The following is a 16,663-nucleotide window of genomic DNA, read 5'->3' as shown; positions in this document are numbered from 1 at the left end:
TTCTAATATCAAATCAAACATATCAGTTCCGTTATTCAGCATACGTACAGATTTTATCATACCTTCAAGTTTAGATTTCAACACATATACTTCCTCCTGAAGATTGTTATTGATATCCAGCAGATTATGTTTTTCATTTTCAAGACCTTTGACAGTTCTTTCCAGCTTCTTACCACAGTCACACGCTTCTTGCCAATTCTTGAATAACAGCTTGTATGTTTCAGCGAGTTCTTCTTCTGAAATTTCTCCATCACTAGACTCAGTATCAGAATTGTATTTCACAGTAAGTCCCAAGACTTGATTTCTAGTTTTATCTCCTTTAGAATCTTCATCAGACCAAGTGACCATCATCCCCTTTCCTTGTTTCTTCAAAAACGTTGGACATTCTGATTTGATATGACCATACCCTTCACATTCAAGACACTGGACCCCTCTGCCTTTGCTAGATTTCTCTTCATCCTCTTCAGCGTTGGACACAAATGCTATACTTTTCTTCTTCTTATCAGATTTGTCATTGAGAGACATCTCAAATGTTTGTAAAGACCGAATGAGTTCATCAACCTTGATGTTGCTGATGTCTTGAGCTTCTTCAATGGCAGTAACTTTCAGATCAAACTTCTTAGGTAGAGACCTGATGATTTTTCTTGCCAACTTTTCTTCAGACATTTTTTCTCCTAACGCAAAGGATGTGTGGCTAGATCACGCAAGCGTATATTGAAGTCAGAGATGGATTCATATTCCTTCATTTTAAGATTTTCAAACTGGGTTGTGAGTAACTGAAGTCTTGACATTCGAACTCTTGATGTGCCTTCATGAGTTGTCTTGAGAATCTCCCAGGCATCCTTAGCCACATTGCATGTATTGATTAGCCTAAACATATTCCTGTCTACTCCATTGAAAATAATATTCAAGGCTTTGGAGTTTCCAAGAGCTTCTACATCTTCTTCTTTCGTCCACTCTTTTTCGGGCTTCAATTCTTCTGTTGATGTTCCTTCTTTAGATACTACAACTGGATGTTTCCAACCTTTCACAATTGCTTTCCATGTTTTGTTGTCCATAGATTTAAGAAAAGCAACCATACGAGCCTTCCAATAATCATAGTTGGTACCATCCAATAAAGATGGCCTAAGTAGTGATCCTCCTTCTTTAATGTTGTCCATGAAACCAGAATACATATTCCCTGGAACTCACCCAAACAGAATAGGGTGTCTGCTCTGATGCCAATTGATATTCTGGTTTGCGCACAGGACAGATGTCGAACGCGATGTTGGGACAATCGGTTCTACAATTGCACAACAGTACAGAAATTAAGCCACACGTTTAATACAGTAGAAACAACACAATAGCAACAATAAATCACTAAAAAACACAGAGAATTGTTAACCCAGTTCGGTGTCAAAACACTTACGTCTGGATGATACCAATCCAGGAGTCAATCCACTATCTTAGTAATAACTCTCAGGTCATACATGAAAGTCCCTCCTATACCTATGTACTCCCCCTTGGTATAGAGCCTCTTCAATGTCTACCACTATTACAACTAGTGATTCTAGCTTAGCCCTTCCCTCTAAGCTACGAGGAAACTTCCCCTAACTCCTAATGATCACTGCCACAGTGACCGATCCTTTACACAAGAGATTGAAAGACAAATCTCATGATAAAAAACTAATGCAACAACTCTCAGCTAATACAAGAGCATAAAGCTGCTGAGAGAACAACAGAAACACGACGTGAACTCACGAATATGAAACCCTAATTTCTCCAACCAAAGGCCCCCCTAGCAACTAGGTTTAGGTCTTCATAAATAGCAGTTCTTCAGGCCTTGTCTTTGATGGGCTTGAACGAACAAAGGAGTCCACAATAAAACAGGAAGTCAATCTTTTTAAAACAGAACCAAATCTTATCAAATAAGATTTGAAAATAGATTGGAACTTTCACAACTTAAAACCAGATCAAACAGAAACAGATTTGATCACACTTGATATATTCCTTGAGCAGCACACAGAAACTTTTTCAACAACCCTAACTTGATTACCACGAAATCAATCCAACACTTCACAATTAATCATCCAAGCACACAACAGTTCGCAGGGACACATGTCAGTCAAGATGTTAAGACATCGTGTCCGACATCTTGTTACTGACTCAAAAACATTAGCTAAAATGTAGACAATCATAACAAAGGAACAACAACCTACAAGAGCAAAACCAATTCAATGCAAATGATCTTTAAAAGAAAATATCATCCTGATGGTTCTATTGATAAATATAAAGCTAGATTGGTTGCAAAATGTTATACACAAAAAGAAAATATTGATTATTTTGATACCTTTGCTCCTGTTGCTAGAATTTCTTCTATCCGTGTTTTAATTGCTTAAGCTTCTGTCTACAAACTTGTGATTCATCAATAACACTTGGGCTTTAGTCGATATGCACTTCCTACTTCTCCACAATGGCTTGGTCCTTTGATTGAAGTGATTCGATTCTCAACAAAGTCAATCAAGAGAGAGATTAACTCCGTGAATGACAACCCTTTGATTGATGTTTCTAGAAACAAGGCCTTGCATGGTGGTAATTTCCAAGGAACCCTTATTAGAGTTTCCATGGACAACACACGTCTAGCTCTAGCACCAATTGGCAAACTCATGTTTGCTCAGTTCACTGAGCTTGTCGATGATCATTACACTAATGGATTACCTTCAAATCTCACTGCTAGTAAAAATCCCAGTTTGGACTATGGTCTCAAGGGAGCTGAAATTGCCATGGCTTCTTATTGCTCTGAACTCCAATATCTTGCAAATCCCGTCACAACTCATGTCCAAATTGCTGAGCAACACAACCAAGACGTGAACTCTTTGGGTTTGATTTCTTCTAGAAAACCCAACGAAGCCATTGAGATCCTTAAGCTCATGTCTTCCACGTTCTTGATTGCACTTTGCCGAGCAATTGAGTTGAGGCATTTGGAGGAGAACTTGAAATACTCGGTAAAGAGCACTGTAAGCCAAGTTGCCAAGAGGACTCTTACCACAGGTGTTAATGGAGAACTCCATCCTTCTAGATTTTGTGAAAAAGATTTGCTGAAGGTGGTTGATAGGAAAACTGTACTTGCCTATATTGATGACTGATGAGCAATATTTTACCCATTTTATATAGCCTTAATTTGTCATTATTAATGAATATTCGTAATTAATTGACCTTGCTTGACAGAGATTTATATTATTTGGTCTAATTACGTTTATTCTTATTTTCAGGTTTTATTTGACGTCAAGGGCATTTTGGAGATTTGCGGAATGAAGATTTGATTGTGCTGGAGTGAAGATTGTATTTTAGGAAATATTAGGATTTAATTTCGAAATAAATTAAGTTTGATATCTTTCAGATTCAAACTTATTTAGGTTGTTATTTTAAAACTCTATCTTTAGGATTTGTTAGGATTTGATTTTGATATCTTTTAGGATTTGATTTTGATTAGGATTTGTGATCTCAGCTCCTATTTAAGGGTTTGTGCTGAGAGAAACAAAAACCTTTTACCTTCTACATTATTATTTTATGCAATTTTCGAATTTCAGTAATTATTAGAGTTCTGCTAGGGTTTATGCTTTTAATCCCTATTCTCTTCTCCAAAATAATTGTTGATTTCGCCCCATCCATGGAAGGCTAATTTCCTTCGAACGAATTCCTTTGTAAAGTATATCGCGCTCTTGAGGTATAGTGCTTAATAGAATTCGCATGATTAGTTTTCTTCATCTCTAATTCTGGCTTAGGTTTGCTTAATTCCTTAGGTTCACGAATTAGAAGATGATGTATGTTCGCTTAGTTCATATTAGGGCGTAAAGGATTCTTAATCGCTTAGTTTAGGAATCTGTGAATTAGTTATCGCTTAGTTAATTAATTCTCACGAACTAGGAAACTAATAACAAGAATTGATCTTTAGATACCCGTGATTGAGCAGCGATATACTGAACGAAGGGATTCGTCCGTCTTTACTTATCATATTAATCTGCTTTTACTTTCTGTTAGTATTTTTAAACTGAATCACAAAACCCCCCCAGTGTGTGTGCGTTTAGGGTTCTTAATATTGAATCTGTGTCGAACGATAATCCTTGGGAAACGACCTAGGAGTCACTTCCTAGTACTACAGTTTTCTTAATTAATTATTTGTATCGGGTACGGCCTCGATCAATGACCCTTGCAGTGCTACTGCTACATACCCATTACTGCAAAAACTAAGGCAAGTGCTTGTTGACCATACATTAGTAAATGGAGAAAACGAGAAGAACTGGAAGACATCAATCTTTCAAAAGATTGCAATTTGCAACTTTTAAGGATGAGTTGAAGAGTCTCTTGCCAAAGGAGATTGAAAGTGCAAGGGCTACATATGAGGGTGGAAATCCAACAATTCCAAACAAGATCAATGAATGCAGATCTTACCCACTTTACAAGTTTGTGAGAGAGGAGTTGGGAACCGAGCTGCTACTGGTGAAAAGGCCAGATCACCTGGTGAGGAGAACGACAAACTGTTCACAGCAATATGTCAGGGTCACTCTTATGGAATGCCTTGGGGAGTGGAACGGTGCCCCTCTTCCAATTTGTTAACTTACCAAGTTATGTTTAGGAAATTGTTTCTTTGTATTTATGCAAATGTGATATTAATCATTTGAATTATCAAGCCTTGGGCAAAATAATATGGAAACTTCATCTTAGTTTCATTGATGTCGGGGAGGAACTTGTAATTTAATATTGCAATAGAAGTCTTACGTATTTACCATTTCCATTACGATGAAATTTTTGAAGATTGACTTGCTAATTTTTGAAGATTGAAGCATTGGTGACATGATTCCTCGCCGGTACAACTGTCCGTCGATCAGAGTGTGGAAACTAGCCTCCCTTCTTCTTTCCTTGGTATTTTTACTTTCATCTTAGGGTTGTTGATTCCAAACTTCTATGATTGGATCCATCCACGATGGCTCGCCGCTCTCTATGGCTTTCGCCACTTTGAACTCAACCATATATGTACTTGGGCGAGGTAATGTTTCTTGTATTACCGTCTGATAATTTCCTAGTCGCCCCGTAAGGCCCTAAGTTCAATTTGGAACAATTTTATGAAAGTTTGAATAAAATTGAAGTTTTAGCTAATGTTTGATAACTGGCAGATTAGAACTGTCAACTTGTGTGAATTTTTAGAGGGTCTTAACGACTTCATTTGGGAAAACTTCCTTCACGAGCGTTGTAACCCTTTAAGTCTAGAAAATTCTAGAAGTGGAATCAGGTCATTCCGACCTCTGTAGCTCGAGATATTCGCATTTTAGTGATTGTCGTTCAGGCTGTACAGTACCAGCGAACTAGTTGAGGAGTTTTTATTTTAATTCCGATTTTTCTTTTGTTTTTACATAAAAGGACTTGGGTTTTAATTGAGTTTAGACCAGATTAAGAACTAAATTGAAACCCTAGCCCACTAGGTGGTGTGTGTTGCGAGTTCAAGAGGGGTAAAGGGGGGGGAAACTAGTTTCTTTTCCATTCAGTTCTGAAACAGAAACCCTTGCACTCCTTACGTAAAGAAAACAGAAGAGAAAAGAGTGAGAGAACCACCCCTTGCACCCTTAGCCGCCGCCGACCAAGCCACCACAACCACCTTGTGCGCGCGTGAGAGAAAGAGGGAGACCTGCGAGAGAGAGAGCTCGAGTAGGAGAGGAGAAAGAGACCTGGACAGCAGCTCTTGATCACCTTTTCATCCCTTTTCTTTGCCCAACTAGCAAGGTAAGGGCTGGTCCTAGGAACGGGTAGATGTCTAGGATGATGCCATGAATTTCTATGAGGAAAAGTGATCTTGAAGGTTTTCACATGATGTTTTGTGAATATGTTTGTTGCTGGAAATTCGTACAGTGAAATACATGCCTATTAACCTTCATTTGATGTGCTTGCTATTGTTCTATGATCTCATGCATAAATCCCATGACTACTTGCTAATTTTGGATCATATTGTGCTTGTTTCAACATGGTTAATGATGAATGTTTAATTCTGGAATTTTTGGGTGAACATGTTGATGTTTGGGGCTGGACAAAGGCTTGTATGGAATGAAAGAAAGAAAGAAAAAAAAAATTGAAAACCCTAGAGCCTAAAGTGGGTTCGGCCGAACCCTATTCCAAGGGGTTCGGAGCGTTTCTTTCTTTGATTCCATGCTCAAGTCGTTTGAGGCTTTGCTTGAATAATTTGGCATGAGTTATGTGTATGAAAAGCATGTGAATATGATTATGAATACCTATGCTATATGAATATTGCCTGACTGAGGAACCATGGGTCGTTCACCTAGCTGTAATTCCCATTGGTGTTGTGAATATCTATTGTCGTCATGTTTATTATTGTTATTAAAGTTGAGAAGACTCTAGGACTGACTTTAGAGCCTTAAATACAAAGTGAATGTGATTAACTCGCTTGCAAGAAGATTGTGAATGAAATTTTATTGGACATAGGTCTAGTAAGACTATGGACCATGAGAACGATGGTACCTTGCACGCGAGGGAGTTATTTGGGTTGACTGCGGTCTCCCGTGAACCTTGTGGGCCGGTGTGGCTTCACGTGATTTGGTTGACTGCGGTCACCGTGAACTTTTGTGGATCATTGCGGCTCCACATGAATTGGTTGAGTGCGGTCACCGTGATAACCGTGCCTCTGCGGAAGCACGAAGTTGGCCATGGAAGTTTTGGTGGGTTGTGTGAAGTGAGGTTCCGTTCGATAATCTACTAACTATAAGAACCTTAATATGAAAGAATTAATTATTTAATTTGGAAGTTGAATCATTATATTTATCTTGCTATGTGTTTTTCTTTTAGACCTGACCCTCCTTTTGTGTTATGTGTTATTTGGGGGGGTGGGGTAGATGACGTCCACGACGACGACGCACGTCCTTCACTAGACACTGAGACTGGATAGTCAGCTTGACGATCAGGCCTGGAGAGCCGACTCCTCCGAGACTCGAAAAGTCTATGTCGGGGATGTGAGCTTCATTGGGACGGACGGGGACGGAAACTTGGTGGAGGTCCGAACGATTGAAGTGGGAGTCATTGATATGCCCTATCCGCCTGCTAGATTCCACCAACTTGAGAACGAGGGATTCGGGGAGTCGCCAGCTGAGTTCGTGCCCTGTGACGAGTCTGATGCTTCAGTTACGGGACCACGTCGATATGGTGGAGGCGCACGGTGGATACACAACAACTTGGTTGGACCAAGACCAAGAAAGAGCAGACAGGCTGTTGAGGACGAGAAACCAAAGGACGACCCTGCAGAGCGACCGGGACAGTGATGGCATGACTGGGGGACCCTATGAGAGCGAGCATTCATTTTAGAACCTTACTTTAATTTTGTTAAGCTTAATGGAAACTTTGATTATTTGATGTACACAGTTTACTTTCACCGTGGTTTTTCCGCACTTGGGTGTGGACACGGCATTTCTTTTATTTACAGTTGGTTTTATGATAGTGATAGATTATGTTCGAATCCGTTCATGAATTTAATTCAAACCGTTTTTCATTAATCCGTTGTTTCTGTTGGAACATTTTGTCATGCATTTTGTCAAAAACAACTGATTGTCGAAGCAGATGCCGTGGCATCTGATTTTGTGAAGCTAGGACATCAGTCCTTTGCTGAAGTTTAATTTTGTGGGCCCTCTGAAGATTTACTGAAGATATGTTTTTGAGTTACTTGAGGAGCAAGTAGCCATTCCAGAAGGGTTTTAATTGTTGGGTTGTTATTTGTTGAAACAATCTTTGATAAAAAATTTGTTTCTATCTTTACTTGGGTAAAACGCAACAAGATCTTTGGAGATTCTGTTTTGATTTGATTATTGTTGCAATCTGTTACTTCAGCCCAAGCAAACCCTAGTGCCTACCTGCTGCTGCTGAAGTCTATAAAAAGGATGAAGACCTAAAGCTTGAAGACCACTGAAGCTAATAGAGAGAGATCAAGTGTTTTAGGGTTGTTTATTGTTCTTTATCCTTGTTTCTTGTGAACAAACTTTGCTCCCTGATTCTATAAAGCAAAGTTGTGTTCTGTGTTCTTTAATTCTTCAAACTCTGATTGTTGATTGTTTGTTACCAATCACTGTGGCAGTGATTGAGAGAAAGGGAGAGAGGCTCTCATACTTAGGTTGAGATACTAAGTAGAAATACACTTGGGTAGATTAGGAAGTGAACTATGAACTGTGGTGTTCATGAGTGTCTGTAATTCCTGAATCTTGAGATAGTGGATTTCCTTTCTTTGGGTGCAAACCCTCCAGACGTAGGTGAAGTTTCACCGAACTGGGTTACCAATTTTCTGTGTTCTACTTTATTATTTTTCTGGTTTTGTTACTGTTAGTCAGTTGTCGAACCGGTTGTCCCAGCATCGCGTTCGACATCTGTCCTGTGCGAGAACCGTATTTACAATTGGCATCAGAGCAGGCACCCTATTCTGTTGGGTGAGCTCCAGGGAATATATACTATTCTCAAGGACAACATTATGGATGGAAGAAGATCAATCTATATGCCACCAATTTTGGATGGTACCAATTATGACTACTGGAAGGCTCGAATGGTGGTTTTTCTCAAATCTATGGACAGTATAACATGGAAGGCAATAGTCAAGGGGTGGAAACATCCTGTGATAGCATCCACAACTGAATTGAAGCCTGAAGATAAGTGGACAAAGAAAGAAGATGACGAAGCTCTTGGAAACTCCAAAGCCTTGAATGCTATTTTTAATGGAGTTGACAAAAATATGTTCAGGTTAATCAACACATGTACTGTGGCTAAAGAAGCATGGGAGATTCTCAAGACTGCCCATGAAGGAACATCAAGAGTTCGTATGTCAAAGCTTCAGCTTCTTACAACTCAGTTTGAAACTATGAAGATGAATGATGATGAATCCATATATGAGTTTCACATGCGTATAAGGGATCTAGCCAACTCTTCGTTTGCCCTAGGGGAACCCATGTCTGAAGAAAAGTTAGCAAGAAAGATTCTCAGGTCTCTCCCCAAGAGGTTTGATATGAAGGTAACTGCCATTGAAGAAGCCCAAGACATCAGTAACATCAAGGTTGATGAACTCATTGGTTCCTTGCAAACCTTTGAGATGTCTCTTAATGGTAGATCTGAGAAGAAGGCGAAGAGTATAACTTTTGTGTCCAACACTGAAGAAGATGAAGATCAGAGGGAGAAGGATACTGATGCAAACATTGCAGAAGCTGTATCATTACTTAACAAAGCGTTGAAGAGTTTGGGCAGAATGTCAAATACAAATGTCATGGACAATGTGTCGGACAATGTGAAGAATACTGAATTTCAACTCAAAGACAAACATGAGAATGATACAACCAAGGCTATTCATGTAAAGGCTCTCATTGGGAAGTGCTATTCTGATGCTGAGTCAAGTGATGGTGATGAGGAAGAACTAGTTGAAACCTACAAATTGTTGCTGGCTAAGTGGGAGGAATCATGTACGTATGGTGAGAAAATGAGAAAAGAAGTCAAGGATTTGGTTGCTGAGAAGAAGGAACTTCAGAGTAATAACTTCAATTTGCAAGAAGAAGTCAAGACCATCAGCAAGTTGCGTGAGGAGAATGAGAAACTTCAGATCACTAATGCAAAACTGCAGGAGGAGGTAACATTACTGAACTCAAAGCTTGAAGGTATGAAAAAGTCTATTCGTATGATGAATAAAAGTACTAATGTGTTAGAGGAGATTCTGGAAGTTGGGAAAACAGTTGGAGATATGGAGGGGATAGGCTTCAGCTACAAGAGTGCAAATAAGTCTGCTTCATCTGAAAAGCAAACTAAGCAACCAATGTCAGACCCAATGTCGCATCATTCTGTACGACATGTGTACCCTCAGTTCAGAAAATCCAAGAAATCTACTTGGAGATGTCATCATTGTGGAAAACTTGGTCATATAAGGCCCTACTGTTACAAGCTATATGGATATCCTCAGTCTCATGATCAACCAAGGACTAATCCACAAGTAGCTCCAACAAGGAAAGAATGGAAACCAAGTGGGCTTAAAGAGAAGGAGAAGAAAGAGATTGTGAAGGCTCCTAGGCATTTTCTCATGACCAACAAGGATGTTGCTCTTCTTAAATCTCAGAGTTCTGGTGTAGATGTTATGAAGGAATGGAGGAAGAAATTTGTTGCTGCAAGTTCTCTTGAAGGTTCAAATGCACCATCAACTGTTCATGCAAGCATAGGTGAATCTGTAAGTGCAGATCCTAGTGCTATTGTGCCTAGTGTGATTCATGAGATATCAGTTGAATCTGTTTCTGTTCCAAATGTTGAACCTCATGTTGAGACATTAGTTGAGACTACTTCAGATGTGAATATGGAACCCTCTGTTGGAAATCCAAACCCCATTGTTCACACATCTGAACTTGATCTCCAAATCCATCAATCTACCTTGGGTTCTGAACCATCTACCGTTTGCAAGAAGTCAGTTGTTGAAAGTGTTCATGAATTGTTGTCATTCTGGTCTTAGAAGAAATGGTTTGTTTATGCTGTGCTACCTTTGCCAAATTTGTGCTAAAAAGGGGGAGTAGTTTTCAGACGTTTGTGATTTAGAAGTTTGTGATTCAGATGTTTGAGTTTTCAGATGTTTGATGTTTCAGTTGTTTCAGATGGTTTCAGATGTTTGAAGTTTCAGAAGTGTGTGAACAGTGTTTTCAGATGTTCAGATGGTTTCAGCTGTTTTGAATGTTCAGAAGTTAGTGGTTCAGAAGTTGTTTATGTTCAGAAGTTAGCAGTTCAGAAGTTGGTTCTGTTCAGATGTTCGCAGATCAGAAGTTCTTTTTGTTCAGATGTTCGCAGATCAGAAGTTTGTTTTGGTTCAGATGTTCATGTCCTCAGAAGTTAGGTGAAGTTGCTTCTGTTTCTACTGTGCTATGTGTGTTCTGATAGTATTAGCATTGATCTGTTTAATTTGAAGACAAGTTCAAAACAATGACTATGTTTGATTCTGAACCGTTACTTCTGATAGTAGTGCTTCTGATCATGTGCTGCCAGCTTCTGATGGTAGTAATTATGATAGTAGTACTTCTGATCATGTGCTGCCAGCTTCTGATGGTAGTATTTCTGATACGATGATGTTCAAGCTGATCTATTTTGGTGTCATCATGTGCTTAGGCTGATTGTACCTCTGGTTATGTGTTTATGCTACTAAGTGATTTGTTCCAACTATGTCTTCTGAAGTATGACAGTTGGTTGTGTAGATGCATCAGTTTGAGGGGGAGCTCTGACTAAGGGGGAGAGTTGTTTCTCTAGTTTTTATCCTCTCTGATCTGTGAGTTGTTTTAGACAAAATTTGACAAAGGGGGAGATTGTTGGAACATTTTGTCATGCATTTTGTCAAAAACAACTGATTGTCGAAGCAGATGCCGTGGCATCTGATTTTGTGAAGCTAGGACATCAGTCCTTTGCTGAAGTTTAATTTTGTGGGCCTTCTGAAGATTTACTGAAGATATGTTTTTGAGTTACTTGAGGAGCAAGTAGCCATTCCAGAAGGGTTTTAATTGTTGGGTTGTTATTTGTTGAAACAATCTTTGATAAAAGATTTGTTTCTATCTTTACTTGGGTAAAACGCAACAAGATCTTTGGAGATTCTGTTTTGATTTGATTATTGTTGCAATCTGTTACTTCAGCCCAAGCAAACCCTAGTGCCTACCTACTGCTGCTGAAGTCTATAAAAAGGATGAAGACCTAAAGCTTGAAGACCACTGAAGCTAATAGAGAGAGATCAAGTGTTTTAGGGTTGTTTATTGTAAGGCCCAAGTTTTTCAGTTTATACCAAGTGAATAAATTCTTATTCACCAGTAGGTTTGATGCATGGCGAAGGGAAACCTGAACAAGAGTTTAGTAAATGAAATAAATGTATGAAGGAGAAAGTTCAGGAAAAGTCTGAGGTTCGTATTGAAGTCGATAAAAGTTATAGCACGATCGTTTTACGCTTAAACCTAGGTCAGAAACCCTAGTATATAGCCAATTTTCACTTTTAGGCACGACGGAAGTTAATTCCAAAAATCTTCAGAGAAATGTTAGAACTTCTCTTTTTTCCATATATCACAATCGTTTCGAGGCGAAACTCTAGGATCTATGAACGTCCGATTCCAATCATCGGAAGTTTGCCAAAACCGAATCCCTGGTATTTCAAAACCCTAGAATTTCTCGACGATGAAGACTTTTTCTATTCAGAGCTTCAAATGAATATTCTACACGCGCACACCCATTTCTCTTGATGATTTCAATCTTTCTTCAGAATGAAGTCTTCCATTCCGACATCCGATGCAAAAAGCAACTTATCGGGTAAAATAGTTTTATACCGACTATGCTTTAGTTGCCAAAAATACCAAGAGACCTCATTTTAGTTTTGAAATTCTTTCGCCAAAACATATCTATTAATTCACGGAGAATGACGCCGGAAAAATCAGATTCGCGAAACTTTCATTTTCCCGCGAATTTCCAACCTTTATATATAGCAAAGAAAGGAAGAAAAACTCAAATTTTCCTCCATTTTCTCTCCTCAAACCCGCGGCCAAGAACAAGGAAGAAGGAAGAATAATTTTGTTCATCGCTTGCTTGATCGTCGATCAATCAGTTGCTACTTCAAGGCTTCGAGGTATAGTCGCTAATCCTTAACTCTGATCGCTTTTTCCATAGCTTTTTTGTAGAGTTTTCTGAGCGGATAGTTTATGGGTTTTTGCAAAACTATCCTGAATCTTTCATTTCTGATTCTAAACCTCTTCCTTATGCGCCCAAGATCACTTCTGCCGGGTTAGATTTTCTGTTATGTCGCCGGAATTCCGCCGGAATCAATTTGAGCCTAAAATACCCATTTTTGGAGTTTTTGGAGTAAAGCTTCAACCTTTAGGCTGAAAACTATCGCCTTAGCTTAGTGCTATTAGGATTAGTTGTCATAAACGTCGTTGGTGACGTCCCTGCAAAATTTTATTTTTGGGATTTTAGTTTTGAAAAATCCTAAGTTAAAAATCATGACCAAAATACCCCTGCGACAGTTTTTGATCCGATAATTTTTCCGAGTTCAGAATACCCTTAGTTACGGCTTATGAAAGCATAGGAACCAAGTTTGATCGAAGAAAAATCGAGCCCCATAATTGCACAAAGTGGCCGAGCCCCATTAGGGGGGAGGAGGAAAATTTCCTTTTCCGAAAACTTGTCTTTCGCGCTAGTTTATCGTACCTTAGGGTATAGATTACTTCGAGTAACCTTAGTAAGTATCGATAGCTTAGTTTCCGATAGATTCTGAAAGTATTCTGTGATTTTATTGTAAAGGTGCTTTGGAGGATTTCCCCGAGGACCAACACTTTGAGAGCGAGGAAGCACTAGTTGATCATTCTGGAGAACTTTCAGGTGAGGGCTTCTCACTGAATCTCTAGTTAATGCCTAGGGTCGATGTTTCGACATTGTTTACTGTTTATGCACTGGATTGTGTGTGATTGGAAAATGTTTTCTAAGGCTTCGGCTGACAATGTAGATGATTCATCTACTGAATGTTTTTGAGATTGTCTTACATGCTATGTGCTATATGGGTAATCTAGGATGTGTGGTGCATGCTTTATATGCTAAGCGCTAAGTGTTTATGATGCGATTTATGGATATATGACATGTTGTTGATTGTGATGATTTACATATGCGCTGTACTGGAATCTGAGATTCTGAATGGTGAGAATAGCGGGCAGGTCATGCCGATTTTATTTTGAGAGTTTTGAGAAAGTTTGATAGGACGAACGAGGTTCGGGCCTTAATTTTGTTTAGTGGATCGAGACATCCTCTGGAAGCGACTTGGGATTGGGAGATCCTGAAAATGTATAAGACTTGCAATAAGACAAAATGGAATCTATTTTATAAAGAAAATTCATAAGACCTTAAATAACCTCAAAATCTTTAAGTAATGATAACAACCTCGAAGGAAGGCATTGGAAGTCAAATCATAGTTTTGGAAAAACGAGGAGTGTCGTCGGATCCAAGTGTAGCGTTTGTTGTTGTGCTGTTGGAGCAGCGTTTGTTTGTTGTGCTGTTGGAGCAGCGTTTGTTGTCGTGCTGTTGGAGCAGCGTTTGTTGTTGTGCTGTTGGAGCAGCGTTTGTTTGTTGTGCTGTTGGAGCAGCGTTTGTTGTTGTGCTGTTGGAGCAGCGTTTGTTGTTGTGCTGTTGGAGCAGCTATGTGTTGTTGTGAAGTGTGTCTTTTGTCGCAGAATCGACTTTACCTTAGGGTAAGCTTTTAGAGACATTAATTTAGCTAGAACACGTGGCGACGTGTCGAGTGAGATCGGAGACGTTGATTGACTAATCATCTTGCATTCATGCAACATTAATGAGGTATTAACACAGGACGTACTCTGGACCTCGTCGGTTTCCAAAATGGTCATAAGACCCAGAATGCCGTGGTAGAGCGTTTGTAGACGTCTCTTGTAGCAGACCAAAATGGAAGACCTTCGGGTTTACTGCTGATCTGGCTACCTTTGTGTGGTGTAAGAGGCACGCGGGCGGAAATGGTTCCACCGTGGCTGGTGTTAGGGCTGATCCGTTTGATGTCCATCCCTTTCCGGAATGCATGTGGTTAACAAGGTTAACCTGCATATCATTTCATGCAACATGCATACTGACTTAGTGATGAGTGTGTTTGATACTTGTTAATTCTATTTGAGGCATGTTAACTGTGATTTATCGTCGTTTATATTCATCATGAGATATGCAACCCTAGGATGTTATCCCTAGCTAAAAGCCTAAATGGCTATCCTATTATCTGTATCTATCCTTGCTATTATTTACATAATTCTTTGGAGTTGACCCTCGCGTCTTCTGTGTGTGCTTTGGCGAACAAACGCCCTTTGTCAGATGTCTTTGGCGGATTAGTTCACGACGGTTCACCGTTCGGGGGAAACTAGAGTTGGGATGCTGGAACAGGAGCGCATCGCGATAGCGAGCGGAGGACGGAGGATGTACCTAGACTTAGTCGTTCTGGATTCAGATTCGGACGACGATCACGCTAGCATGTAGGATTGAGTGTTAGTGTGAGCTCCTCGAGATGGGATTAGTGTAGGAGTAGAGTCTTAGCTCTGAACATCATTTGTTTCATTCGGGACAGGGTAGTTTCCCACCTATAGCTTTTTGTGTGGTTTCGTTACGGGAATCACAGAGAGTTGGTTGGACTTAGGAAGTCTTGTTTCAGGCCGATGGGCCAGCTTATTCTCATTTTGAGGGATAGTGTTGCGGACACTTCACCTTTTCATTTGGTTTGTACATATTGCCTACGGGCGCTACTCTTCTATTACCCGTCACTGGAGGTTTACTCGTGACGAGGTTGCTACTTACAGCGGGGGCTGTTATATATTTTGTATATTAGTTTTATTGCTTTTCGCATTTGGGTTTTATTTATTTCAGTCTTGTCTTAGTTATTATCGAAAAAAAATATTCACGTTTTTCCGCATTAAGTTTACTTTTGGTTACTAAAGTGACGCCACCGAAATCGGGGTGTTACATTGTGGTATCAGAGCACGGTCGAGTCTTTCGGGAGTTGTTGGGGAATAGGTCTTCTGTGCGAGGTTGTGTGACTCTGCAAAGAGTGAAAATTGATTGTCTGCTAGCGATTTTTCGCTGAGAATTGATTGAAGTTATTGCTTAATCATATTGTATAGTTATGGAAATGCTATCTTATGATGAGTACTAACTGTTTGTCTAACTTAACAGAACATGGTGAACACAAACCAGTTAGCGGAGATGATGGCCACTATGGCCCAAGCTGTGACGGCACAAGCGAACGATAATGCTATGAGGCGTGCTGCTGAGGAGGCACGTGAACAGCATCAGCGCCAGAGGGAAGTAACTCTGGACCAGAACAAAGGCCTGAATGATTTCAGGAGGAAAAACCCACCAAAGTTCCCTGGTGGTACTGACCCAGACAAAGCGGACCTCTGGATCCAGGAAGTCGAGAAGATTTTCGGTGTTTTGCAAACTGTTGAGGGTGCCAAGGTTGGCATGGCAACTTACTTGCTGCTGGGTGATGCTGAGTACTGGTGGAGGGGCACCAGGGGGATTATGGAAGACAACCATGAAGAGATCAACTGGAACTCTTTCCGAACCGCGTTCTTGGAGAAATACTTTCCAACAAGTGCTCGAGATGAGCGGGAGTCACAATTTCTAACACTCCGTCAAGGAGGTATGTCAGTACCGGAATTTGCTTCAAAGCTGGAATCTTTGGCGAAGCATTTTCAATTCTTTCATGATCATGTGAATGAGCGCTACATGTGCAAGCGCTTTGTAAATGGACTGAGGCCTGATATTGAGGACTCAGTGAGGCCGCTGGGAATCATGCGATTCCAGTCGTTGGTTGAGAAAGCCACGGAAGTGGAACTGATGAAGAACCGGAGAATGAACCGGGCTGGAACTGGAGGGCCGATGAGATCGGGCTCTCAAAATTTTCAGAGCAGAGAGAAATTTCAGAGCAGGGGGCCATATCAGCGTCTTGATGGAAGAGGATTTACTTCAGGATCTTACAGACCCGTGACGGGTGCTGCTGGAGGTTCCGGAGATCAGACTTTGAAGAAGGAGACGACCTGTTTCAGATGTGGGGAGCCGGGGCACTATGCCAATGCTTGTCCCGACACGAGGCCCAAATGCTACAATTGTAACA

General features: G+C 40.2%; 1 pseudogene; it reads left to right on the top strand.

Annotated features, from left to right (window-relative positions):
- Positions 1-2,588: 2,588 nt before the first annotated feature.
- On the top strand, positions 2,589-4,596 carry LOC130721073 (phenylalanine ammonia-lyase-like; annotated as a pseudogene).
- The last annotated feature ends 12,067 nt before the right edge of the window (positions 4,597-16,663 follow it).

Source organism: Lotus japonicus, chromosome 5 (assembly GCF_012489685.1).
Source record: "Lotus japonicus ecotype B-129 chromosome 5, LjGifu_v1.2".
In the NCBI taxonomy this organism is placed as follows: domain Eukaryota; kingdom Viridiplantae; phylum Streptophyta; class Magnoliopsida; order Fabales; family Fabaceae; genus Lotus; species Lotus japonicus.
The sequence above is the reverse complement of the archived record's forward strand: the minus strand, read 5'-3'. Positions and strand labels throughout refer to the sequence as shown.